General features: G+C 37.3%; 1 protein-coding gene across 8 annotated transcripts in view; it reads right to left on the bottom strand.

The window, feature by feature from the left end:
* Positions 1–27,851, bottom strand: part of CHL1 (cell adhesion molecule L1 like) — a 205,802-nt gene that overhangs the window by 80,377 nt on the left and 97,574 nt on the right. The window lies entirely within an intron of this gene.

The following is a 27,851-nucleotide window of genomic DNA, read 5'->3' as shown; positions in this document are numbered from 1 at the left end:
AATGAAGGACAAGTAGGCAAGGATCAGCCACTCTAACATCTATAAATTTGGGTTTTGTTCAAGAAGAAAATAATTATCTTCAGTTACTTTACACTTAGGCAGAATGTTCATTCACTCCATATTGTACAGAAATAACAAATTAAAATGTCACTTTTCCTTAATGTTCTCATACCATTTCAATTTTATTCTGAAACACTGTAATAATAGACATCTAAACATTGTAACGTATTTTTAAAAATAAATTTGCTCAAAAGGTGATAGTTTTTCAGGTCCCCAATTTTCTTTTTCCATAAAAATCAATTCCTCTATTCACTTAGTCCAAAAAGTTATTGAATATAGTGTCTGACAAGCCATCAAAATTAAACTTTTTTTTTTTAATTTAAATTCAATTAATTAATATATAATGTATTACTGGTTTAAGAGGTAGAGGTCAGTGTTTCATCAGTCTTAAATAATACCCAGTGCTCATTAGATCATGTGCCCTCCTTAATGTCCATCATCCAGTTACCACATCTTGATTGGATTATTTGCTCTTTGGGTGTTGAGTTTGATAAGTTCTTTATAGATTTTGGATACTAGCCCTTTATCTGTTAAGACATTTACAAACATCTTCTCCCATTCTGTCAGTTGTCTTTTGGTTTCGTCAACTGTTTCTTTTGCTGTGCAGAAGCTTTTTATCTTGATGAAGTACCAATAGTTCATTTTTTGCCTTTGTTTCCCATGCCTTTAGAGATGTGTCTAGCTAGAAGTTGCTGCAGCAGAGGCCACAGGCTGCTGCCTGTGTTCTCCTCTAGGATTTTGATGGATTCCTGTCTCACATTTAGGTCTTTCATTCATTTTGAGTTTATTTTTGTATATGGTGTAAGAAAGTGGTCCAGTTTCATTCATCTGCATGTGGCTATCCAATTTTCCCAACACCATTTGTTGAAGAGACTCTCTTTTTTCCATTGGATATTCTTTCCTGCTTTATCGAAGATTAGTTGACCATAGAGTTGAGGCTCCATTTCTGAGCTCTCTATTCTGTTGCATTGACCTATGCATCCGTTTTTGTGCCAGTACCATGCCATCTTGATGATGACAGCTTTGTAATAGAGCTTAAGTACAGAATTGTGATGCCGCCAGCTTTGGTTATCTTTTTCAACATTCATTTGGCTATTCAGGGTCTTTTCTGGTTCAATATAAATTTTAGGATTATTTGTTCCAGCTCTGTGGAGGAAAAAAAAAAAAGATGGTATTTTGATACGGATTGCATTGAATGTATAGATTGCTCTAGATAACACAGATATTTTAACAATATTTGTTCTTCCAATCCATGAGCGTGGAATGTTTTTCCATTTCTCTGTGTCTTCCTCAATTTCTTTCATGAGTGTTCTATAGTTTTCTGAGTACGGATTTTTGCCTTTTTGGTTAATTTTATTTCTGGTATCCTATGGTTTTGGGTGCAATTGTAAATGGATTGACTCCTTAATGTCTCTTTCTTTTGTCTCATTGTTAGTGTATGGAAACGCAACTGATTTCTGTGCATTGATTTTATATCTTGCTATTTTGCTGAATTCCTACATAAGTTCTAGCAATTCTGAGGTCGAGTCTTTTGGGTTTTCCACATAGAGTATCATGTCATCTGCAAAGAATGAGATTTTGACTTCTTCTTTGTTGTTGTGGATGCCTTTTATTTCTTTTTGTTTTCTGATTGCTGAGGCTAGGACTTCTAGTACTATGCTGAACAGCAGTGGTGATAGCGCACATCCCTGCTGTGTTCCTGACCTTGGGGGAAAAGCTCTCAGTTTTTCCCCATGGAGAATGACATTCACTGTGGGCTTTTCATATATGGCTTTTATCATATTGAGGTGTGTTCCCTCTATCCCTACACTGTGAAGAGTTTTAATCAAGAAAGGATGCTGTACTTTGTCAAATACTTTTTCTGCATCTATTCAGAGGATCATAAGGTTCTTGTCCTATCTTTAATTTATATAAGGTATCACATTGATTGATTGGCAGACGTTGAGACTCACCTTGCAGCTCAGGGATAAATCCCACTTGGTTGTGATGGATAATCCTTTTAAGGTACTCTCGGATACTATTGGCTAGTATTTTGGGGAGAAGTTTTGCATCCATGTTCATCAGGTATACTGGTCTGTAATTCTCCTTTTTGGTGGGGTGTTTGGTTTTGGGATCAAGGTAATGCTGGCTTCAAAGGAAGAAAACTTTGTAAGTTTTCCTTCCATTCTATTTTTTGAAACAGCTTCAGAAGAATAGGTATTAATTCTTCTTTAAATGCTTGGTAGAATTCCCCTGGGAAGCCATCTAGCCCTGGACTCTGGTTTGTTGAAGATTTGTGATTATTGCTTCAATTTCCTTGCTGTTTATGGGTCTGTTCAGGTTTTCTATTTCTTCCTGATTCAGTTTTGGTAGTTTATACATCTTTGGAATGCATCCATTTTTTTCCAGATTGTCTAATTTGTTGGCATATATTTGCCTCATTTATTCAGGATTTTATTTATTTGGGTCCTTTCTCTTTTCTTTTTGATAAGTCTGGCTAGGGGTTTATCAATCTTATTAATTCTTTCAAAGAATAAGCTCCTAGTTTCGTTGATCTGTTCTACTGTTCTTTTGGTTTCTATTTTATTGATTTCTGCTTTAATCTTTATTACTTCTCTTCTGCTGGGTTCAGGCTTTTTTTTTGCTATTCTTTCTCCAGCTCCTTTAAGTATAAGATTAGGTTGTGTATTTTGAGGCCTTTCTTGTTTCTTGAGAAAGGCTTGTATCGCTATATACTTCCCTCTTAGGATCACCTTTGTTGCATCACAAAGGTTTTGAAAAGTTTTTTTGTTTTTTTTTTTTTTTTTTTCATTTTTGCTTGTTTCCATGCTTTCTTAAAATTTTTTTTCTTTAATTTCCTGGTTGATCCATTCACTCTTCAGTAGGATGCTCTTTAGCCTCCATGTTTTTGAGTTCTTTCCAACTTTCCTCTTGTGATTGAGTTCCAGTTTCAAAGCACTGTGGTCTAAAAATATGCAGGGACTGATCCCAATCTTTTGGTACCGGTTGACACCTGATTTGTGACCCAGAGTGTGATCTATTCTGGAGAATGTTCCACGTGCACTTGAGAAGAATGTATATTCTGTTGCTTTAGGATGGAATGTTCTGAACATATCTGTGAAGTCCATCTGGTCCAGTGTGTCATTCAAAGCCCTTGTTTCCTTGTTGATCTTCTGCTTAGATGATCTGTCCATTGCAGTGAGTGGGTGTTAATGTCCCCTACTATTATTGCATTGTTATTGATGTGTTTAATTCTGTTATTAATTGGCTCATATAATTGGCTGCACCCTTGTTAGGGGCATAAATATTTACAATTCTTAGATCTTCTTGTTGGAGAGACCCTTTAATTATGATATAGTGTCCTTCCTCATCTCTTATTACAGTCTTTGGTTTAAAATCTATTTTTTTCTGATACAAGAATTGCCACCCCAGCTTTCTTTTGATGTCCATTAGCACGATAAATGGTTTTCCATCCCTTCACTTTAAATCTGGAGTGTCCTTGGGTCTAAAATGAGTCTCTTTCAGACAGCATATCAATGGGTCTTACTTTTTTATCCAATCTGATACCCAGCATCTTTTGATTGGGGTATTTAGCCCATTTATATTCAGAGTACCTATTGAAATATATGAATTTAGTGCCATTGTATTACCTATACAGTCATTGTTTCTGTATATTGTCTCTGTTCCTTTCTGATCTATGTTACTTTTTGGGCTCTCTCTTCATTTAAAGGATCCCTTTTAAAATTTCTTGTAGGGTTGATTTGGTGATCACAAATTCTTTTAGTTTCTGTTTGTCTTGGAAGCTTTTTCTCTCCTTCTATTTTAATGACATCCTAGATGGATAAAGTGTTCTTGGCTGCATATTTTTCTCATTTAGCACCCTGAATGATCAGACAGGTGAAGAGAACAGAGCCATATACTAGATTCTGGGTATATTTGAGTTTGTTAGAAGAAACTGCATCCCAAAATTGTAAAGAAACAAAAATGTATATATATTTACAAAAACAAAATTAAATACAATGAAAGGATAGAATGTAACTGTAAAAATGAAAATTAAAAAAGATTTTTAAAAAAGAGTTGGTAAAATAAGAAATTGGTTTGAAAAGGAAAGAGGAAAAAAATTAAAATTGAAAGACTAAAGAATCGTGGAGGAAAAACCCCATGAATTCTATATCCTGTATTCCCCTAGTGCTGGAGCTTTGCAGTTCTCAATGATTGGTAAACTTGGTCTTGGCTGGATGTTCTTGCATCTTCAGGGGGAGGAGCCTCTTGCATCGATTCTCAAGTGTTTTTGCCCCAGGCTGAATTGCACTGCCCTTGCCAGGGGCCAAGCTAAGTAATCTGTTGAATTGTTCCACACAGCTTTAGAGGATGAGATAGAGGATGAGAATGAAAATGGCGGCCTCCCAATCTCCAGTTCCTGAGCCAAAAGCTCGGGGCCCCACTCCTCAGTGTGTCCTCAGGGAAAAGCAGTCAATCACTCCTGTCTCCTGGTCTCCTTCTGTACTCTGTGCTCACCGAGAGATACAAATGTGACTGAGCATTTGTATCTCAGGCATGGAACCCCCTTTCGAGTCTCCAAACTCCGCAGACTCCTGCAATGCACACCCATGCCCCTCCTTCGGGCAGAGGAAGAGGGGGGTGTCGGCGTTTCTGCCGCTTGCTGGGTCCCTGCTCAGAGAGCAGTCACCGGACCATGCTGGGGCTGGCAGTTTATGGCAATCCTGAGCTGAAAGCTCACTCCTGAGCTCACTGATTGCAGCCAGCTTCCTGGCTCCAGTTCTTGGGAGCTCTGCCACACTCAAGCACCCCTGGTCTTCCCGCGACCCTAGGATACTGAGACCACACTGTCCCATCTAGGGCTCTGCCCCACTTCACTGCCTGAGCACCTTTCAGGCAGGGGCGTCCCTCACCAGAGCGGACTTCTAAAAGTTCTGATTTTGCGCTCCCCTGCTGCATCACTTTCCAGTAGCGGTTTACAGAAGCTCCCTCTGCCCCGCAGCTTATCTTCCCACATATTGCCTCAGATTCACTTCTCTGCACCTCCTACCTCGCAGAAAGTGGTTGCTTTTCTATTTGTAGAGTTGCAGCTATTCTTTTCTTAGATCTCCGGTTGAGTTCCCAGGTGTTCGAAATAATTTGAAGGCTATGTAGCTGAATTCCTGGGAGCAGATGAAACTAAGGTCTCCTATTCCTCCACCATCTTGGACTCTCTCAAATTTATCCTTAATTCCAAGTATTTAGGCACTTTTTTTTCTTTTTTTATGTCACCTCAACTATCTGAAGAGATTATGCACTGGCATCTTTCATGTATGTATAAAATGTTTTACATTTAAAATAGTAACTAAGGCTGCTGTTCTGCTTTATTTATAACTTTGAGAATGCAAAAAGACAAAAATTCCATTTATATTTTAATTTTAGAAAACTTATATATGGCTCATAAAGGAAAATACTCGCATACCACCCACCTGCCCCCCCCCAAATGTTGAATTAGAGTAATGGCTTTGTTCTGCTGTCTCTGATCTCAACTGACTCATCTGTAAAAATGGGAATTGGGGAAAAAAATTAGCATTATGTGGTTCAGAAAATTTCCCCAAATGGAAAAGAAAAAAAAAAAATGTATATTGGTAATTAAAATATTTTCAAATGTACCACTGCATTGACACCTACTTTCTTGATAAAATGAATTATTCTAATCAAATACAGAAAATTATTTATAAAAATGAGAACACTGCTTAACTACAAAAACTGAATTCTGCACATTTATACAAAGTTGGGAGATACTGAACTATACAGTGATTTCTAAGATGAAAAACTAGAAGAAAATATGAATACCTTATTCTCTGAATTTTCATTTTCCTTCTCTCTTTAAGATTTTATTTATTTGAGAGAAAGGGAAAAAAGCATGATCACAGGGAGAGGGGCAGAGGGGCAGAGGGAGAACAGATTCCTTGCTGAGTAGGGAGGCTGACGTGGGGCTAGATCCCAGGATCCTGAGATCATGAGCTGAGCTGAAAGCAGATGCTTAACCGACTGGGCCACCCAGGTCCCCCTCTTCTTGAAACACTTTGATAACAGTCCTCTCAATTCATTATTTATACTTATATGTCACTCTTTACCTGCAATCTATTACTTAATATTCTGTCCCATTAATATTCAAAGCTGATTTCTTAAAGGCATTTCATGTATTTGTTTAATGATCCTATCTTCTATTTGTTAGAAGAAAGGCTTTCAAAACCATGACCTTTTTTAGGAGACCATATTTCCAGATTCATACATCAAGCTATAGTGTCATAGAAATTAAAACACTAGATAGCCCAATAAGTGACCACAGACTCAATTTAAATTAATCTCCTGATTTAGGCTAGCGAGCCCAATGGTCTCTAATTGCCATAGTAAAATAGCTTGCGGATGCTAATTGTTCAATAGTGATGATCTGACTTTGGAATTTTAATGGTTTTAACTAAATGGTCTTGATGAGAGAAATTCTCTCCCATAAAAGGATGCCACATTGAACCCCTGGCTTAAAATAAGGCTATAAATTAAGAGACATAGCATTGATGACACCAACAGATTCCAGAATATGGAATGGTTAATTCTACATCTGACCTATTCTCCTGCAAGGATTAGCTTCAATTTACCTGAGACTTATATGTTAAGAGGCTATTACATAAAAGCTATTGGAAGTTAAAATGTGACTCCTTGCAAGTAAGACTCCATTAGGTGATGATGATAGCCCCCAAATAGCTTTCATATTAAAAAGGGAATGTCAGTCATAATTTCATTGTCAGAATGCAAAAGGGCATACTGTTTGGTAATTATGTTTTGCAACAGTAAGGTAGCAATAAAATTATATTCCCATTTATCTTTCTTCAAAGAAAATGAATTTAATGCCACATACCAGACCTCAAAGATAAAAGCAATTATTGGAACTTAGGATGGAAATGACAGTAAGACAAGAACAAAATGACACTAAAATATTTTGAGGCCTCGTCACATAAAGCTGATGTCTGATTGCTTATGTTAATGACATTAACTCGTATCCAAAAAGAATCAATGAATTTTCATGGATTTAATCTTCCTTCTATCCTAGCTCATCCTCAGAAAGAAGAAAACCATCTCTGACTAACTCAAAAGAAAACAGATGTCATACACAACTGACCCTTCCTGACTGCCTAAGCTTGTCCAGCATGATAGTGTGATAAGGATTAAGAACACGCTGGTTCTGAGACAGAACAGAAACATGGACAGGCATGCATACTGCACAGACCTAGTTCTAATACAACAATAAGGAAATAAAGCTCTTGGTTTCTCCCAAATAATAGCCTCTAATATACACACATAACTAATTTTATAAAATGACCTCAAAGATCCCTCTGATGTTTTTAGTTTATTTCTTTTAAAGATTTTATTTATTTATTTGACAGAGAGAGAGCACAAGCAGGGGGAGTGCCAGAGGGAGAGAGAGAAGCAGGGCTGGATCCCAGGATCCTGGGATCATGACCTGAGCCGAAGGCAGGCACTTAAGCAATTGAGCCACCCAGGCATCCTGCCTCTGATGTTTTTAAAATAGGCTCCACTGTGGTAAATCTAGAAACAACTTACTCCCTTAACTTAAATTCATCTTCTGCTTTAAGAAATGGAAAAGAGAGTTGGCTTATCTTTTGTCCATTCTACCTGTCCATTCAAGTACATGCAAAGATACTAGAGTCCATGGGTCAGCTAACAGGAGACAGTGATATGTAGTGCATAAGAACATGAAAAATGGACTCAGAGTAGCATAGATCAAAGCCATCACTCACTACCATGTGGCCTTGGGCACTTTATCCAACCTCTCTTGCTCATCTCTACAAATGAATAGAAGAGTTTCAGCCCTATAGCACACTTAGGAGGGTCAAGTGAGGTAATGTATGTTTAGCACAGAATAAGAAATGAAAGTTACTACTAGTAGTGACAGTGAAGGTGATTTTGTTGTTACCAAAAATAAGTAGGATATAGCCTCCGGTAATCATATTCTGATCCAAAGACTATGGTGAATTTGCATGGCTTCTACTATAGTTACAAAACCCAATGACAAAAAAAGAAAAGCCTGTTCACTAAAGTATTTAGTGGTGAAATGATATTGATTTAAAATACTCTTATTTTTTTTTAAAGGTGGGGGATGTGGTAGTTTAATGACAAAAAGTCTTCAGTTCTTCTCCCCTCCTTATCTCCATGTGCGTAGCATTAAATTTACAGGTTCTCCCACCAAGAAGCTCTTTCCTCACTTCTTGAATCCGGCTGACCTTTATCAATAGAATGAACTCTGAGCTTAGGCCTTATGAAGAATTGCACATTCTCGCTCTCTGTTTCTCTGTGTCTTTCTAGAACCCTGTTCAGTCTGCACTTAGCAAGCCTGCTGAGAGATGAGACATTACTCCATTACCCTCTGTGATCCTGGCCAATAGGCAAGCAGCCACCAAATGAGAAAGGGCAGCCATCCTAGATGAGCCAGTCCCAGATGACCTGCCAGTGAACACAGCTACAAGAGCCAGCCCACTCAGAATCAGTCCAGACTGGTTAACCTCAGCAGAACCATCTGACAAGTTTCAGGATACGCCACTACCAAACACAGTGCTTTGGCATATGGGATATTTTAAGCTGAAGAATTTTTAGAAATGGAAGGTGCAAGAAGGACTCTGACCCTCCCCTGAAGCAGGTCTAAAACCCTCGTGGGAGAGATGCGCTCCCTATACTTGGAGGAAAAGGAGCGTTCTTATCTCTGAAGATGAAGGGACACTGAGATGAATCAATAGATGAATCAATAGTAGCAGGTCCTGCTACGGTTTTCACAGCTACATAGCCCAGACTCCTTTTGTTCTATCACATTTTCCACAACTTTCTGCTCTTCATAAAATCTAGCATAAAAATACTTCTTTGGGTCCTCATTTCCTTCTGAAGACTTCTGTATCACATAAAACTTATACTAACTAAATCTGTATGCTTTTCTCTTGTTATTCTGTCTTTTGCTATAGAGACCCAGTCAAGAACCTAGAAGGGTAGAAGGAAAAAAGATATCTTCCTTCTCTGTGCACCCAAAGACACAGTAGACTTAGGAACAACAGTAAATGTTTCTTGTGTTAAATCAATCTGCTTCAGCATGGCTTGCAATGCAGAAATAGCTAAGTGATATGGGGAGAAAAGAATACAAGAATTCCTACCATACTGATAATTGTGGAAGCTGTGTACAGATACATATGGAGGTTCTTTATACTACGGTCTCTATTTTCTGGTATGTTTTAACATTTCTACAATACAGACATTTATAATGTAGCTATTCAGTCTGTTGAAATCAGAAATAAGCCTAAAATATTCCAGTGCAATAAGGAGATTCCTTTAGCAAAAGGCGAACAACACCTACTGGCACATTTTTAATACAAAAATAGAAAATAGCCAGAAAGTCTCTCTTAGGCTACCATGCTATCAGACCTCTTCTGTTTGAACTACATTTAGAAAATGTGAGGTCCCTTGGAACCTAAGTGTATGTGTTCTGCATACCCAGCACACGTCCGTAATTAAACACAATATTTGTTCCTTATTGCTTTATGTGTCTGGAATGTCATAGTCCAACTATGGAAATATAAGCCCAACTTACAGCTAATTATTTAAATCTTAAAACTATTAAATCCTCTGGATGTCATGCTTTGATTCTTAATTCACTGATTGTATACACTGTTTCCATTAGAGTCTGTTAAATTCCATTAATAAAGTATAGAAAGGGAAAAAGGAAGAAAATATGGTGAGAGTACATAGTCACTTTGGACTATTATTTATATTTATGTCTATATGCCATGCCTCTAAACTGAACAGAAACACAAATTATTTTAAAGTAAGTGTAAAGGTCTCCAGCTATTGTTAATATGTTCTGAATAATAATCATTCCTAATAACCACTTGTTTTTTACACTTGACAGTAATGGTGTCATGTTTACTCAAAACCTTTGACGCTAAGGTTTTCTAATGGTCCCACAGTATTATAAATCTTTTTTTTTCCTTTATAAGCAAATAATACTCCTGAATTCCAAAATAAAGAGATTCCTACTTTACTGTATAAAGAATAAAATCTGATAGTGCAGTGAATGGACCAAAAGTAGCTTAAACAGGTAGTCTGGGATAGTAAATTTTACCTTGGTGGTATTTTTCATATCCTTGGACTCTCTGTCAATAATTATTCACAAACATGTTCAAGTCAAATTTCGCAAGAGAAAACAGAACAAGGCAAGTCTAAAGAAAAAAAAGCAACTCTCAGGATCACGATTTTTAAAACTCTCATTTCTATGGCAGCAGCTTACACAAAGTAGTCATGTCAGCGACAGTCCATCTGCCATTTCTAAAGAAGGCACAGAATGTAAACAGTCCCCCAAAAAGTGCTGTGTTGACATTCCTGTTCACTAAGAAACAGCATTAAGTTGTTTCAGCCACTATGAATTCTAGAGATCAGAATTAACTTCACGCATGCTAAATCATTAAACAACATTTTTCTACTCGGGAAGCTTGAAATAGATCAGCAACTTTTATTATAGTCAGCATGAAGGGATATATTATGACACTGACATCCAAATTGTAGTTTTAAAAATAACTCAATGGATTTGTGTAATAGTCTGGGACAGTGCTATAACTTGGAATTGTTTAAATTTTATTTTCTCTTCACACTAAAAGGACTTAAGAATCGCTGAGCTCCAACAAGCCAGTGTCTTATATAAGGCCATCTGACATTTTCATGATGGGATAGATGTCACCTTCACTTCCTTCTGACCTCGGCTGTCCCTTTATAAAACTCCCTTTTACGCGATTGTCAGGCTAGGGTAAACTATTCCCTTGATTCAAGAATTAGGTCTTACGCAGAGGAAGTCCAGCACATTTCCATAAGCCTGACGTGTGATCTGAATCACTCAACACCTTGAAACTGGGGAAGGATAAACACAAAGAAATTCAAAGGCTTTTGTTCAATCATCTGCTTGGCTAATACCACAAGTCAATTTACAAGTGTCATAAACACAGTAATCTGAAATAACTGTTAATGGCTTTTCACTCTGAAAACAAAGGAAATATCGTACATTACAGCCATATCCATTAAAACTCTGTTTCATGTCACCGAAGTGACAAGACAAAAGAATTGCTTAGAGTGTTAATTCATCCTCCCTGCAGAAGATCAAAGAAATGCAGACTTGTATTATAAGCAAATTGATTTTATTGGAAAAATGTCAGCTTTAATTAATAATTATGTTGGATAAATTAATATTATTCATACTACCATTATTTAACTAAATAGCACAATATAATGTGGTTGAGCTCTGACAAAAATATAACTGAATATGCCCTTCATGTACCTATGCATCCTAAATTCTTACTAAGTAGCATGCTGCAATGACACCTAATTTGAAATCTTTCATAATGGAGTCAAAGAAAGAAAGAAAAAACACACCAAAATTCAAGATCACTTGACTGCAGGGATGGAGAAAATGATCTCACAGCCCAACACAGAAGTCAAATTCTGAATCATTTCTCACAACACACCTTATACACCAGTGATGGTCGTCCAGGGGATTTTTTAAAAATTGAGGAATAACACAGATGTACCAAACACAAAATTTAGGTGTATAGCTTAGTGAATTTATATATATATCCGTTTAACCACTTCTCGAACCTTTTCTAGAGTTTCGGTCACAAAAACATTCCACCAGCTTCATTCCTAGAGGACTCCAGATGACCAGTTCACAAGAAAGCAAAACTTGTTTGCGTTCCCCCAAACTACTGGATCCCAACCAGGGTGGCATCACTCCCCAAAGCTGATGTTTGGATTATGCAGGGGCAGTTTGGGTTGTCTTAATGTCTGGGGACTGCTACTGGCATTTAGACCCGAAATGACCTACAGGGCTCAGCACAGTCCTACACAATTGAGAAGTGCCCTACTGGAAGAGTCTCCACTGCTCCACTGTGAGCCATACCGGTGTTTATCATGCTCAGTGAAAGGAAGGTCGTGTCATCAATAAATCAGGGATGGGCTATACACACTACTTTATGCAGCTTTGAAAATTCTTCAATGCATGCTAACATATAAAGGCACAGAAATTTACATCACCTAATTCAGGGTTCCATAAACTTATTTGACTGTGAAAATCTGTGTGTGTGTGTGTGTGTGTGTGTGTGCATGTGTGCGTAATTTTTACGAAAATTCACACGTGGAAGAAACTGCTTTATGAGTCATCACCAACTAATAATAACTGAAATATCAATAATAATAGCTATCAGCCTTTAACCTTTATTGAGCAATTTCTACATGCCATAAATCACTTTTCTATATGAACAACTTGTTTAATTCTCACATCTTCATGATGTAGATATAATAATATCATAACTATAACATCCATTTAAACATAGGGAAACTGAAACACAAAATGTCCAGTCTTACAAATAAAATGTTGAGTTGAACAAATGGAATGGAACTCAATTTAGAAACAATGGAATCTGTTTCTGGAACCACTGTTCTTAATTATTATAACTGTAACTATTTGGAAAAAAAATAATCTTCAAGACTTAAAGATATTTATTGGCTATTAGAGTAAAGCTATAATATAGCACATCGAATTAATCAAATAAGAAATATATGAAGCAACTATGGAAAATTTCCTACTGATTAATTTCATCACATCTTAACTAATATTTCCTAGGAAAATTGGTTAAAACACACTAACGGAACATTATCTCTAGGGAAAAAAATAGCTGCAACTAAATAATCTAAAACTTTACCATTCAAAATTGTCTCAACCAAGAAGGTCCCATCACTTCTAATCTAAATGAAAGCATTCATGGATTATATTCTCATCTAAAATTATCAAACAACAAACTTCCTAAAATTTAAGAACTGTGATACATAAAGAAAGAGACTATAAGAGATATTTGAACCATAACCAGACTAACTTCAGGAAATGAGTTAAGTTAAAGAAAGCATCCTCTTAGATCCGTTTCCTTTTTCCAGCTCCCAGACCCACTTCACAATACCTATAATTACAGAAGATTGTCAACAGCTTTTTAAAAAATAAGCTATTGATAGCCAGCTGACAATTAGATCAAAGCTCATTTTGTAGAATTTCTTTTCTCATTCTCTACTTTTCTCCTGTCATTAAATACTATTCCCTCTATTTACTTCCTCTTTATTTATTCCTTATATATTTCAACTTGGCTCAGTATCAAGAAAAAAAAATTCAAAAGGAAATGAAGTACTTTCAGATAAATTAAAAGCTCTTTTCTTTATTCCTATTAATAGACCAATAATACAAACACACATGAAAAGAGGTTTTAGTGAGTCTGGAAATCAATGATAAAAATCAACCATAAGCAAGAAATTTGGAAATTTTTAAAAAAGCATAATTATATATAATGTTTGATTACAACTAACAATTACATTTAAAAAATAGAAAACTGATTTTAAAAATATACCTAAGTTTTGGATGATTTTTAATGGGGTTTTCCACTTTTCTCTATTAATCAAATGCTTCTCATGAGCACACACTAATTATAACACTAAAACGAGGGCTCAAGTGTTGTTTTTGCTCCTGTCTTGTACATATATTTGTAAAAGACTGTCCACCTCCTGAGGCAGGAACCAGATCATATTTGCCCTTATTGTGTCTGCCTAAAGCACAGGAGACACTTGCTAAATTTTTCTGAATAAATGAATTTCATACATATGTCCACACAAGAATATACTCTGTCTAAATGTAGAATGTCAATAAAACTTTAAATAACATTTTTCCCTTGTTCACCCAAAGACAACTCAGAAATTAAATTTTCTGCATTACTTATTAAAGAAAATGTGGGTTTGAATATGTAAAACATTGATCTGAATATTGCTAGGCTTGTTGCAATAAGAAATGATAACAGAAATAGAATTTTCAATAAATCTCATTAATTTTATCAGTGTCTACTTGAAGCCAACTATATTCATAGGTTTTAGTGGTTCTGACAAGCGCCAACGAAGCAAAGCATTACATTTTCTAAAATTTACTTTAGAATACTTACGTCATAAACTGTCTGAGTTATGTAGGTGTGACTGAATTTTATTCCACCCTATAGTATGGTTGGGTAATATTTGTAAGGTTTTAATCAAGACTGTGCTAAACTTCTAATCAAATGTAGCAGAATTGGCTACCTCAAGTGTTTCAGCTATCTTTGTTTCAAAATATCAGGTGGCTTGTTAATATTAGAAGAATGATTCACAGTAAAAACAGTGGTATCCAGGATACAGGTGGATTCACTAAAAATATTTGTCCAGACACAAATACCCTTTCATGAATAGGATATAATGATCAAGCAAGCCCTGCGCCTATAGATGCTCTGATTGCATTCTAGGCTTAGGATTCCACTCATTCGTGCAATGAGAGCGTTTTTCCTGACTCCAGTTGGAAGGATGGCTGAATCCTGTACCTAGAACATCACATTTGCCACTAGGGAAGCTTTCTTACAGAGTTCTATCACAGTTCCTCAAAGTTTTAACATTGGGGACTCCACTGAGCAGAGAACAGAGGGTATAACTGCGTGCGTACTGTCTGCACGTGTGTGCACCCACGTGTGTACATTTGATGACTACTAAATTTTGGTTCATCTGGGGAATGTCAGCCTAACACTGCCCTTGTCACATAACACCCGGTAGCCAGGTTATGAGAGAGACCTAAAATAGTCATCTTCCTCTGAGTCTTGCAAACTACCAATGTCTACAAAAAGAACCTAATGATGGAAAAATAAACAAATTAGATTAGGCCAGGATGCAAGAAACATCAAGAAATCATTACATGCCATAAACCTCCTGTTGGAGACATTGTCTCAAAAAAGATGTTATAAATCTGAAAAAGTTACCTTTAACCTTAAACCTAAGATCATTGGGGCACCTGGGTGGCTTACTCCTTAAGTGTCTGACTCTTGATTTTGGCTCAGGTCATGATCTCAGGGTGGTGAGATTGAGCCCCACAATGGGCTCCATACTAAGAGTAAAACCGCTTGGGATTCGTTCTCTCCCTCTGCCCCTCCCCAACTCCATACACGTGCACATGTATGTGAGCTCTCTTTCAATCTCTCAAAAAAACAAAACAAAACAAAAACCTAAGGTCGTTTTGCAGAAGGAATCAACAACTGGTACTTGATGGTACTTGAGTATGGTTTTATTTTTCATTAATCGTCAAATGCACTTAAGTATGTTATCATGACTACGAGGGCCACCAACATTAAGAACTTCTAGTGAATATTAAACACATGAACCTCCCCTTCAGGGAGGACAAGGCAGTATTATGAAGATAACCAGTTCATAGCTTGGGGTATCTTATTTTTGATTTTCTGTCCTTATACTATTTTCAACCATTTACTATTTTTTCAGTTCTTCTGCTTCATCCCCACATTGTCTTTTCCATTCTCTGATGCAAAATCCAAAGTAATTTATCAGTGAAAAATGCTAAAGGCCATGTACTAAACTTTAGACTTTTTTTTCCCTTGAAATTTAGAGTTCATAAAATTATCTCTTGTCAATTCAAAACTGACAGGTGGAAAATAATGAAGCAAATCACCTGTAATCAATGAGATATAGGGCATGTTAAATAACCCTTACACATAATCGTAGTCTAGGTGTTGTCCAAGTGAAATGTCTTTACTAAAATTCACAAAAAAAGCACACAAGCAGTTTTGTTACAAATACTCTAACACATGCATGAATACCTAGGTATGTTAAAAATTTTAAGCTTGCCTCTATACAAATCCTCAAAAGCAATCCTATTCTTTTAAAGTCATAAAATACAAAGTAATATTTCTAGGCAGTAAAGAGAAATTTATAAATAGCTTATAATTTCCTTTAGCCCACCATCACTCTGATGATGGCATTAGAGCTGGCAAAGTTGATTGATCATCCTTTGTACTTTTATGAGATGAATTAATGCAGAATCCTGGGCCAATGACTTAGATCCCTCAACCATCCACATCTTGTAGTGGTTTTCCATGAATAAGAAATAAGAACAAGAAAGCAATATCAGCTTTATATGTTGTTCTGAACTGATTGCCTTCTTTTATTTGTATGATAACCAGTTAGATACAATGTTCTCGGGTAAAGTTATACAGTTTACCTAAATTCATATGTTAACAATATAAAATAATCTTATGACTTTCAATTTCAATACTAACTTATTTTTTTAAATTGTACTGTTTTTATCACATACTGTTTTAAATTAGTTTTTATTTATTTAATAATAAAGATACATCCCTGTAAAAGTCCAAAAGAAAATATTGTAACTTATTACTATATAAAACATTAAGTATAATAATTAGCTTGTTAATTAATAACAATAATTAGATTAAAGATTACACATTTCCCCTCTCCCTCCCCACTCCTGAATAACACTTCTAGAAACTTTTCTATAGAAATATATATGAGACATAATACTATATATATATTTTATCCATTGTTACACAAATGCTATCATATATCTATGATATTCTGTTAAGTAAAAATGGCAAGTTATAAAGTAATATTCACTGAACTAACTTGTAAGGGTCATGGGGCTCTTCCTGGGAACATCAGAAGTTATTAGTTATTCTAATTTCAGTTGAGGAAAATAATAATTGAAGGAAAACTGTGAAAGATTCCAAACTTATCTGGCTATAAATTTATAATTAGGATAGAGATCACTGCCAGTGTTATGAATGCTCTTAAGTTCATCAACATTTTACCATTAATTCATTTATTGTGTGTTTCGTTTTTTAAAGGACCAAAACAAAGTGACTTGTTCGAAGCCTGACATCAACAAAACAAGACTTGATACCTAACACAACCGCAGTTTCAACCTCTCCCAGGAGTGTAATCTTAAAGCAGTTAATTTGGATTTTCCTGTTCAGCAGTAGTGAGGAAATCGGCCCGATAGGCCCCTTCTAGCCCACATTCATGAGGTAAATCCACTTTGTCCTTGTTCCTGCGCTCTTCTGCCTGTAAGTCTCCCATTTTGAACAGCATTTCAGAGCGCCTTTCTGTGCTAGATGGGATGCTGCCCGATTCATGAATCATTACATAAAGCCAATCTGATCTTTAAATGTACTCAGCTGAATTGTTTTCTGAACAATCCGTTGTCCCTGCCTACAAAGAACATTCACTCCAGAACAATTTTCTTTTACATTATAGTTCACAATTCCAAAGACACTACTATATTCACTGATATATCCAGAGTCACTAACAAGTCACGGTGACAAAAAAAGGTGTTAATGTAAGTGCTTGGATCAAACTTCATGCGAACTTTTGAGCCACTTGGTACTTCTTCCTTTAGAGCTCTTTCCCTTGAATGAGAGAACGCCAAACTATCATTTTAACATATCATTAGTAAATGCCAGCTGTAGAGATATTCTGCTTTCATAAACATTGCGGTTTGATAGCTAACAGAGTCAAAAGGAAGTAAAATGTATCCATTTCAGGTATAATTACAGTGTAATTTATTACAGAATAACTGATAAATAAAAACTGCCACCCAGTCACCCAAAGGGACTTCTTTTGGGAAGAAGAGCTCCAGGCAGGAAGGCAATTTCCATAAAGTAGAAGCACAGCAATGATAACTATTATACGGCAATGAAGTATTTCTTTAGAAGTGATTTGCACAGCAAGAATTCTGCATTTTGCTCCTTAGACTTTTAACTAGACAATGCTGAGTCTCAGCAAAGTGCTATATAATTGCAGAAGAATCCCTTCTCTGAGCAACCAAAAATCACCTCCATTAAGTGCTGAATCATTCAGTGGAGGATAATGGTACTCAAAAGAGAACTGCTGGCTCTAACAAGTCACTTTTGCTTGTTTATCAGGTTAGAATTGCCAGTAAGAGGTTGGCTATGAATTCTCTTAAACAGGAAAAATAGTGGGTTATAATATTTGCATTCTGATTTTTTTTTTTTTTTTTTTTTTAAGCCAGAACAATCCAGTTTCTCCAGAGATGGGTCATCTGCCATCTCAGACACTAGGTGATACCAAAAAAAGTGGTCTGCAGACTAAGAAGGCCATGCATCTTTGTGCATGAAGAAAAAACCATGCAGACAGCTTCATGAGGCTCAGGCCATTCCTAACACAGATCCTCTGGCAAGATGATGAATCCCACCTGTCTGTGATCTGGTTCCTCAGCACTCCCTATCCGGGCTGTACTATCCAGGTATGAACATTAATAAAGGGAAGCCCCACTAGAATGAAGTCAAGAGGTTTGGTAGGGGGAACTCATGTCCTATCACTTTTTCTCAATTGCAGACCCAACAGGAAGAGACAGATCTTGTACGCTGGATAGTACTTTGCTATCTCAGCAGGAGAAAGGAAGGCTTCCTTCTCCCCTGGCAACAGCCCAGCCAATGAGAGGCAGTCATAACTCAGCCTATGAAAAACAACTCTACTTCAAACTCCCAGTTTACTCCAATGGACTTTTTGGCTACAACAGCCTCCCCAAATCCCCCTTCCCTGTAAAAAGAACCTTCCTCTCCTCTGTTCCTCAGACCATGGTTTTGCCATAGCTTGGTTGTCCAGGAGGACCATTCCCCGCTATTCCTGAATAAGCCCATCTTTTGCTGGTAAAATAACTGGCAGTTTTATTTTAAGGTTAAAGCAGGTAAGGAAGATCGAAGTTAATAATCTTTTAAAAATGAAAACCTTCAATGGCATTGTGAGGACCAAGGGCAGGCCGCCCTAAGATGGCCACTTTAGAGTGAACATTATTTTGAGTTAAAAAGCAATCAAAACCCAGCAGATTCAAGAAAAGCTCTTTACCTCCTCCCTCAACTACCAAAAATAATTTAGATAGAGGATCTGCTCCAGAAGAGAGCTATCCCTATAGATAACTACATTATGATATGAACTTGGTATGGTAGACAGGGAAGAACCTAGCAAGGCCTGTTTGATCAAAGTCCTCTATGTCTCACTGTTTCTGAGTGGCCCACAAACATTTCTTTCCCAAACATTTACTCTTTTTCATCTTCCTGAAGATTCCATTCATGCCCTTTGAGGTCCCAGACCCCTTGCCCCTTCTTAGTTCAGGATAATGTGTATATACCTCATTTTGCCTGATTTTGTTTGGAATTTCTACATTTGTGTGAATTCCCCATACATGCAAAATTAAATTGGACTTTGCCCTATTACTCTGTCTCACGTCAATTTGATTCTTAGTCCAGCTAGAAGGGCCTTAAAGGGTAAAGGCAATTTCTCCTCCCTGACAACATCTCATTACTTTGAGGACACAGATCAAAAGCCTCCTCGTGTCCCACAAAGTCTAAATGGTCTTGGCTCTGCACGTATCTCCCACTCTCTTCCCCTTGCTCATAACTGCTCTCAAGCTCCTTACTATCTCTCGCCACGTGATTTCCCTCAATCTACAGCACTCTTTACTTCCTTCACTTTTTGCTTAGAAAACATTTTATCAGGTCTCAACCTAGCTTTACTTTCTTAGAAAGCTTTCTGGTATAACTGAGCTATGGTTATATTGCTTGTTTTTTTCCAAGTCTGGAACACTTGACCAACATCTCCCCATTGCCTCCATCCCCAACCCCTGGTAACCACCATCCTATTATATCTCTGAGTTCAAGCTTTTTTAGGTTCCACATACAAGTGAGAATATACACACAAAGTTGGAACAGTATTTGTCTTTCTAGGACTTATTTCACTTAACTCAATGCCTTTGTGTACTTTTTTTTTTTTTTAAGATTTTATTTATTTATTTGACAGACAGCCAGAGAGAGAGGGATCACAAGCAGGGGGAGTGAGAGAGGAAGACGCAGGCTCCCAGCAGAGGAGCCTGATGCGGGGCTCGACCCCATAACACCGGGATCACTCCCTGAGCCGGAGGCAGACGCTTAACGACTGAGCCACCCAGGCGCCCCCATCGTGTACTATTTCTTTATCTGGCTGTGTCTCCTCCAAGACTGAAAGCTCACAGGACCCAGGAATGTTCTCTATTTATCCTCATCTAGCATCTGACACATGAAAAATTGTTTGGTAAATGTCAGCAGAATGGGTAAACTTGAAACTTGTACCAATTATATTATCCACTAAGACTCTGCCTTTCTCATAATATTAAACCATGTTAGAGCTTCACAATTGCCTTGATAACATTTTTTTTTTTTTTTAATATTACCATCTATTGAGAGACATGCCATGTACCATGTTCAGGGTTTCAGAATCATTATCTGTGGTACTGGTTTTGTGTTCCTCTCTTCAGACTATAAAAATATTTGAGGGCAAGGGGTGTTTTATTCATCTCTGTATCCACATCACCAAGAAAGCATGCAGAAAAAACATGGTTACGCAGCAGGTTTGCCATTCATTCTATCCCTTTACCAAGGGACCACCCCTCCTGGAATGTAAGGTAATGGCAGTGACTGATGGGAAAGCCCTTATCTATGAAATGTTGACTGTCCAGCTTTACCTATGGCAAACAAGCCTGGAATCTATGGCTTATGGGGCATGGTGTTTTGGAAAAAGCTATGTAATAATCTGAATATAAAATTGAGATTTTTATAACCTATACTCCATTTGTGCAAATAAAGAAAATATCACACATCACTTACAGATCTCCCCTGTGAAAGTGGGCCCAGCACATGCTCTGATGTGGCAAGGAAGAATCTGAAAGCTTCATTCACTGGAATTCAAGGACTTCTCCCTTAGGTAATCATAAGGCACAGGAAAAACAGGAAGAAGTTCTTGACCTCCAGTGAATGAAGTTCCCAGGTCTTTTCTTGCATTAGACCATGCATTGGGACCAGTTTTATACAGGGCTTCCTGTGCTTCATGATTAAAATTTTAGTAAAGCCAGATATTTGGCTAATTCATAGGAGTCTATACTAATTTGACCCACTGTATTATCTTAGCTTCTAATAGGCATCTCCTAAAAGAACACATTTTTTATGTCTATTTAACATAATGGGCTGAAATTCTGAGTGAGAGCTCATTGGATATATCTGATGAACATTCATACATTGTACCTTTCCAGAATTACATATATTCATAATTATGTTATTGATATAGTCTCCCTTTCCAGAATGATAACCACTGAAAATGGTGAAGACGACTGATTGTAAACACTGAAAGCAGAAGTAACAAGTCCACTCAGGAGGTTTATTAACATAATCACAGAAGATTATCATGAGGGCCACCTAGTAACTCTACTTCTGGACCTTACAGCTATACCAGATCCACAGAGTCGGTTTGTATTTTGAGCTCTAATCCAACCCTATAATCACTAGACCACAGAGATGGCCCAGATAACATTTCCTGCATCGGAGTAAAGAATTCACAATATTAAAATCAATTTGGTTCCTGTTGTTAACCAAGGATCTGTTTCTTCAGTCCCGCAGAGATGAGGCAAGAATGGAGCTCACTTTGAAGCTAACAAAAGCTTAAGGTCAGATCATCTCCATGGGATACAAAGCAAACCAGGGAGAACTGACAGCCAAATGGTATTTGAAGTGTTCTATCAGAACAAGTACTTCCATAATACGGATCATTCATGCATTATTGGAGACAGCTTTGTTCTCTCTCCACAGCGTTTGAAGTATTGTATGGTTTTAAAATATACGATGTTCTACCCTCCATTGACTGAAAATAGCACTGTTTTTTGAGAATTGTTATTATATTTGTTCACACTACATTGAAAGGCACTTTTAAATATAAAATTAATTTTGCTCACAATTCTCAAATTGCAATATGCCTCCTTATAAAGCCAAAATGTTCTATTTGACAAAAAAAGAGCAAATGCAAAGATAACATTAATATTATTATTAATAATGATGATAATAGCCCTTTAATTTTCTTACCACCAATTACACTTTTCCGATCCTTTCTCTTCCTCTATTCTTATACCCATGTCATTCTTGGATCCTTTTCTCTCATTATCTCTGATACTCTACTTCATATTTATTTCCCCATCCTCTAACTAGGACTCTGTTATAGACCTTTCACTTGATACCTTTCCAATCTATGCCCTACTCACATATTAATTTCCACATCTCCCACATTTCTTTTAATTCTTCTCTAATGCACATTCTCTCCTCTCCATGCTTCCTATCATTTCACCCTATTCCCCTGAATTCACTATCATGTGAATTTATATTTCAAGAAACCTAAACAACAACAACAACAACAAAACTCATGTGCATCGGTTTAACTGCTCTGCTCTAATTTAAGTCTGTGTTTTCCCCCTTACAGCATTATGTTCTTGGTAGGGTAGAAAACTATCATATGTCTGCCTCCCACCTCTCCTCTCATTTTTAAAATAGCTTCCCACAGATTTTGTCCCAGGTGCAGGTTCATGGTCTAAGGTGGGCTCACTTACAACCTCTAACCTCTCCAGGTCACCATGACAGGTCCAAGAGATGAACCTGTGACCCAAATGTGAAACGATTCCGTAAGAATTTTTACTCTCTTTTCCTTTGTGATCATGAATCTGTGAAAGCATGAGTCAGAAATTGCCAATGACCATGGTTCTCAACTCATGGAGAAGTAAATGAGAAAAGAAGAGAGAAGAAAAGAGGAAAGGAAAAAAAGAAAGAAAAGAAATGTACACAAATGAAAGAGGATGTCAGCCACCTTCATTTTACCTCAGCTGTATGTTTTTTTGTTTTGTTTTGTTTCGTGTGTTCTAAGTTCTTCTTTCTAGCTTATTGTTTAACTCTGGCAAAAGACCCAAGGAAAAAATCATCCCATGATGGGAACCTAAACTACCCCCTCAAGCAATACTCTGCATGACTGACCCCGAAACAATGATTGACCTGACCTTACCACCCAAATGCAGCATCTACCGACCACTGGTCCACATTTTCCCTATATGAACCTAGAAGTACTTTCAGCACTTTGGATACAGCCTTTGAGTCTTTAGTCCAACTATCTTCCTGGTGTTGGCCTCACTAAAATAATCCCTTTCTTGCTTCACCATCACTTTTCTCTCTGCTTTTGGATTTTGTCAGTGGTGCATGGCCGACCTTGTCTGTTTGGGACCTCTGGAGGCAGGTGCTCTTACACCCTCGGGCCCCAGTCACACAAAGAGAAGCAGAGATGGGTATGAGATTTGAGTCCTAGTACTGATGAGGGAACGGAAGGCAAGCTGAGGACAGAAGCTGACACCCTGCACCCCCCCCCCCCATGGGATGTATGTGACATTCCTCAGGCACTACTGGCTGCCCTAAAGGACAAAGAAACAGTCCTTACTACCGACAGCCCATTGTCGAGTCCTTGAAACAGGCACGGTGACATTCCTCTAGGAATTCAGCTGCCTCGATGTTAATACTTTGCTGGGGGCAAAAGGCAGCCCTAGCCTGAGTCCCTCCCCTCCACCAAGATCCTGTACATATAAAAATTCCTTTATCTCTACCCCCCCCCCAAGATACGTGTTGGCAATCATCCCCCAACAATATGGCCCACCGATATACATCTGAAGGGTCTCATGACTAAGGTTTTATTAGACGGTAATAAATGACCCTTTCCCAACAGTAGCTAGCCCCCTCAAGGTCCTGGAGACCTTGCTTCCAAAATTCCTTAGAGACTTACGCTATCTCTAGTTCCCTCCCCACTTGAGGGTATAAAATAGGCCATTCCTCACAACCCCAGGGGGGGCAGCTCTTTCTGCCCACAGGTCCTATCCCTGTGCTTTAATAAACCACCATTTTTTTTTAAGATTTTATTTATTTATTTGACAGAGATAGAGACAGCCAGCGAGAGAGGGAACACAAGCAGGGGGAGTGGGAGAGGAAGAAGCAGGCTCATAGCGGAGGAGCCTGATGTGGGGCTGGATCCCATAACACCGGGATCACGCCCTGAGCCGAAGGCAGAGGCTTAACCGCTGTGCCACCCAGGCGCCCCTAATAAACCACCATTTTGCACCAAAGACGTCTCAAGAATTCTTTCTTGGTCGTCGACTCTGGACTCCACCCCACTGAACCTTACCTGAACCTCATCAGTACCAGGTATCTCTAAGGCCAGGTCGACCTATATTTTCACATAGTTTTCATATATGACATAGTGAATTCTGTATTTAATATTAAGTAGCTTGAGTTAAGTTTTTGTCACTTGCAGTATCTATAAAAGATACAAAAATCTATATATTTGAGTACAAATCTTAACCCAGTGATAGGCCAGGAATAATTTACAATTTGGAGAAAAACCAACTAAGTATTTATCAGTTAAGTATTAAGTGCATAACGGGATGTTAAAATATAAGTTTCAGCTGAGACAACAAGAAACTATTCCAAATAGTATGCTACATAAAATGCAGCATTCACGAAGAAGAGGTGAAACTCCTTACCACATACAAGATTAAAAAAGAAAAAAAGATGAAACGTTGAATGGAAATTAGAAGAGTATTTCCTTGGGGAGAGTTATGCTATGATTCTGATTCCCATCCTCCCCCAGGAAGGAGGCATGCTATGGCTCTATCTTCTAAACACATATCAAATGAGAGAGAATTAAGAGTTAGTGATGATTTTATAAACCCACTTACAATCATTTCTTAAAACATAAGTGTGGAATCAGTGGAACAGAACATACTTCTTCACTAGATAAGTGGCCTGACATTTGGTAAGTAGCAAATAGTTCATCGTAAAGGAAGTACAAAAGAAAAGCAAAGTCATTGCTTTGCTTTATCAGCCTTTTTCATTTGCTTAGCAAATTGTGCTTCATTGACATTATAATACTTCCAATTCAAATTGCATACCCAAAGGCAGATAATTTATTTTTCATTGTTTTAGAATAGGCCTAACATTTTCCTTTACATTTTTTATTTAGGGACCCTGGTAGAAGTGGATGATTCAGAACAGAAGAAAAAAAAAAAAAAAGTGTTACTTTTGAAAAGAAGTAGAAATTTCCAGCTAAAATATTCCTCAGGGGCAAAAGCATTATTTTAGGCTTATTATCTTTAAGGAACAACAGGCACATGAGAAACTTGGAGTTATCCTTTTGTAAAAGACATTAACATTTATAAGGGTAATCTCCATTTGTAAGGGTGTCTTTCTGTCTGTACCAGGAAGGAAGGGGGGATAACTCTATATTTAGAAGCTCTTCTCAGGGGCACCTGGGTGGCTCAGTCATTAAGCGTCTGCCTTCGGCTCAGTGTCCTGGGATCGATCCCGCATCGGGCTCCCTGCTCAGCGAGAAGCCTGCTTCTCCCTCTCCCACTACCCCTGCTGTGTTCCCTCTCTTTCTGTGTCTCTCTGTCAAATAAATAAAATCTTAAAAAAAAAAAAAAAAAAGCTGCTCTTCTCAATAAGAAGGCTATGACGTAAATCTACATAACAACCTTACCCTTGTTTACTAAGCTTTTCTTGATAACCTTCCATATTAAGCCTCCCCTTTTCCCTCAACATCTTTTGCTTTAATGGAAAGAAGGTACTTAAGGTGATGGCTTGGACCATTTTGGAGAGTTACTCAGTTTTCCTTAGTATCTCCCATATACACAGAAGGTATACATGTTATTAAACTTATTTTTGTTTTTTTCTCCTGTTAATCTTTTATTACAAGGGTTTTCAGTCAAGAACCTAGAAGAGCAGAGGGAAAATTATTTTTCCACATCCACACTTTCAAAGAAAAAAGCAATGGATAATTCTGCATCCATGATCTCTTTCTCACTTCAAGCTACTTTTTAATACGTTTTTGGTGGTGGTGGTAGTGGTAGTGGTGGTGGTATTACTTTTGTTTAAGTCTTACCCATGTAAGTCCCATTCAGTGCCTTTGCCCCTTAGTCAAAGGGCAAGTCATGTTTAAGCAGCTGCTCCTTCTGTGCTTTTGGAGCACTAGAAACTCTCACAAATTAAATGGTGTTTGCTCTTTGACTTCTTTTTTTTTTTTTTTTTTTTTTTTAAAGATTTTATTTATTTATTCGACAGAGATGGAGACAGCCAGCGAGAGAGGGAACACAAGCAGGGGGAGTGGGAGAGGAAGAAGCAGGCTTCCAGCGGAGGAACCTGATGTGGGGCTCGATCCCATAACGCCGGGATCACGCCCTGAGCCGAAGGCAGGCGCTTAACCGCTGTGCCACCCAGGCGCCCCTGCTCTTTGACTTCTACCCTAACCGTTTTGGTATGGTAATTGTTTATGTAAGGAAAGTAATTCTGCAGGACCTTTAGCTCCTTATTATTCTAATAGCCCCTCCCTAAATAAGTGAAGTCCAGCTTTGTCTCTACACCCCATTAGCTGTAGAAGGAGGATTGGAAGACAAATTGTGTCTTATAAACAGAAATGAATTAGTAGAATCATATTTATGGCAAACAGAAAAGGAAAAAAGAAGGAAACAAAAAGGGAGGGAGAGAAAAGGAATGAGGGAGGGAGGAAGGGTGGGAGGAGTGGAAGGAAGAAAAAAAAAAGCCAAAGTTCTGTCTATAAATTATCATTTTAGTAAGTATAATTACAATAATAAGTAATCTAAAATATCTTAGAATGGCATGACAGTGTCTGGCACACGACAAGCATTCCATAAATGTTTATTAAATCAATAAAAAGGAATAAATTAATGACCTGCAATTTTATGCCAGTTAGGCATATATTATCATGCATTTTCACAGTGAGTAGTCTGAAAGCTGAATCCTGGTTAACTTCACTTCTGAAGGTGAAAATACATTCCATTCTAGGATGTGGTGAATTCAATTTATTAATTACGTTGACTATGCTAATTTTCACTGTAGTCTACTTTTGTTAATATAATAATTTCATTTTCAGAAGAAGAAGAATATAATCACCCCCATGTTCACTGCAGTATTATTTACAATAGCCAAGACCCAGAAACAACCCAAGTATATATCATTGAACGAATGGATAATGCGCACATACACACACACACACACACACACACACACACACACGTGCACACACACAGCAATATTATCCAGCCATAAAAAATAATGAAAATGTGCCATTTTCAACAATAAATTGTCTTTTGTATGTGATCCTTGTTTTCAAATATCATTCAATATGTAACCCGTTTTTTAAGAACATTCAATTAAATATTACATGAGTAATATGAGTTCTGATTAATTTATTTTTCTAGTTAAGACTCACAAAAAACCCGTGTGATTCTAACCTTTATTGTTAAAAATCTTTTATAGCCTTTCCACACAATAGCATTAGGAAGCACACTATAACACACACAAATGTATTCAATGACATCTTCAAGTCACAGTGTCCCAGAATCATAATTTGGAAGCTTTGACAGGAGCACAGGGGTGAAAGATGCAGGACATTCACCAGCATCTCGACAAACATTAGACTGTATTCTGCTTGACCTTTGATTTCTGAATAACTATTCCATGGGTATTGGGGGTTTTTTGTTTGTTTTGGTTTGGTTTTATGGGTTTTTCTTTTTTTGGTTTGTTTGTTTTACATTTGTTTATTTTTTCAGAAAAACAGGGAAGTATCCAGCTGGTTGAGAATCCGTCTTTCCTAGCTAAGCAAGTTTTCCTTTGATAGTTTCTTTCTCAGCATTTCTAAACGTTAATAACTGCATAATAATTCATTACTTAGAGGAAATACAATATTTATTTTCTAAACTAACCTAAAGCACTGTGCTGTATCTATATATTTATACCCAAACAATCAATAAACATTTGGTTTTACCATAAACCCATAAATCAGGTTAATAATAATCATTAAAAAGCATTGGTACTTCATTTAGGTTAAAACACCAATTTTTCCCCCTAACAAGATTTACCTCTTGGGGCATGGGGAATCAAACTGACTAATTATGTTGGCTAGATTAATTTCCACTGTAGTGCTATAGACAGTGTTTCTAATATACTACACTT

The sequence above is a fragment of the Ursus arctos genome, unplaced genomic scaffold (genome assembly GCF_023065955.2).
Source record: "Ursus arctos isolate Adak ecotype North America unplaced genomic scaffold, UrsArc2.0 scaffold_14, whole genome shotgun sequence".
NCBI classification, from domain to species: Eukaryota; Metazoa; Chordata; class Mammalia; order Carnivora; family Ursidae; genus Ursus; species Ursus arctos.
The sequence above is the reverse complement of the archived record's forward strand: the minus strand, read 5'-3'. Positions and strand labels throughout refer to the sequence as shown.